Here is a 1,977-nt window from a genome sequence, read left to right on the forward strand (position 1 = left end):
ATTGCAATATGCCACCTTCATTTTTATCCAGTTTGATCCTCGACCTATAAAAGTCTGTTCTCACACTTAGGTATAAGTGTTAATTAATTTATCCTCTAAATGTAAATAATGCATGGAATTTGAGCAACCAAAACAATAGGATTGTATAATGCACAATTTGGAGAAAGCAGAAAGTGTTTTGGTTTTTATCTTTTAAAAATATTTTTTCTGAGACAATATAGCATAAGATTATAAATATATAATTAAGAATTCACAAATAATTTGGTATTTGTAATCCCCAATCTCACACTGAATGTGATGAATAGATTTTATTCAGAAAGGTAAACCATTGCAAACACGACACATTTATTGATATCAGGATTATAAAGCAGTAGTTTCCAACCAATCTGAGTATGAGAAAACATTGGGAAAATATAAGATAGTTTCATTTGTAGCATTTGTACATTGAGAAAATACATTATAAAAATGATCAAATTGAAGCACAGCAATATTTTAAAATTAATATGCATATTATTAAACAAAGCATCCATAGACTTCAAAAAGCCATATGTGGTTATGAAATGTTACAATAGTGCACAGACAGTACTTGATAATTATTTGTATTAAGAGACCAGTTAGAACAAGCTCATGACTCTTCCAAGCATCTGAAGCCCACAGATTGGGAGCCAATGTTATAAGGGACCTCCTTTTCCTTTTTTTCTGTCTGTCTGTCTCTCCCATAAGCCTCATTTTGCTATCTTTCCTAATTAATTATAGATTTTTTTTGGCATAGATTAGAATACATAAAATAGAGGATGATTTTTGTCAAAACAATTTTAATAAAAAGTAATGAAGTCACCAAGACAAAACACAAAATGAGTTGTTCATATACAATAGCTATATCTGTCGAAGTAGTTATCCAAGGTCATTTGACAACCATCTGCTGTCTAAAGATGGAGCAGAAATTAAAATATCATAAATATTTACTAGCAATGTATGAAAACAAAATTATCCATAAGAAAGCTTTTCTATTAGACAAATATGTGTTAGCTACAAATGTTCTCTGAACCTGACAGCTAAATAATTTCACTTTATAATTGATACCTTAGTGAAAAGAAAATAAAACAAGCATGTCCAGCTCCCAAACAGGACCACAAAGATCTGGGAGAAGTCTACGGAAAACTTTTCTTCTGAAGGAAGGAACATCTGTTACTTCGTTTCTTAGCTGCTAATTCACTCTTACCTACCAAATTTTATTTTCATTTGTAAAATAATTAACTTTAAGGAACTCTAACTTGGTACTATCTAGGAAAGGTTTTCCTGAAAAGTATAGTTTCAGTTTGACTGAGTCGACAGAGTAGACTACTACAATATCTTCCCGACTCTTGACTTTTTATGACATACACTGGAGAGTCATTAGATGTATAGAACATGAGGAGTAACAAAATTACATGTTCTGATTTGGGAAAGTGACTCTGATCATAGTATATAGAACATATTGTTAGGAAGACCAAAGAGAAGTATTAAAAAATTTTTTTAGAATATTTATTCAGTCTTTAGGCAAGAAATTGTGTGATTCTGAACAAGAACAAAAAACAACAGTGAAGAAGGAGAGATTTTAAGATATGTCAAAGCTTTAAATGAGAGGATACACTGTCTTTGAACTCACATAGTGGGCCCACAAGCAGTATATATTATGGGTCAGAGTTTAGATACCCCTAGAGAAATACGAAATACCAGATCAAAATACAGCGATATGTGAAGAGTCAGTAGCCTCAAAATAAAAACCATAATTTGTTCAATATATATATATATCCTATGTAAAACAGAAGTGTTAAAACAGATACATTAAACATTTTAAAGATAAAAAAATAAAGAAATAAAGCAATATAATAGTAATATAAAAAAAGAACAAAGGAAAACAATATTTAGTGGAAACGTTATATGTGAACAATAAAATAGAGCAAAAAAATGGAATAAATAGTGGAATGGATATAG

This window comes from Pteropus vampyrus, unplaced genomic scaffold (assembly GCF_000151845.1).
Source record: "Pteropus vampyrus isolate Shadow unplaced genomic scaffold, Pvam_2.0 Scaffold33, whole genome shotgun sequence".
NCBI classification, from domain to species: domain Eukaryota; kingdom Metazoa; phylum Chordata; class Mammalia; order Chiroptera; family Pteropodidae; genus Pteropus; species Pteropus vampyrus.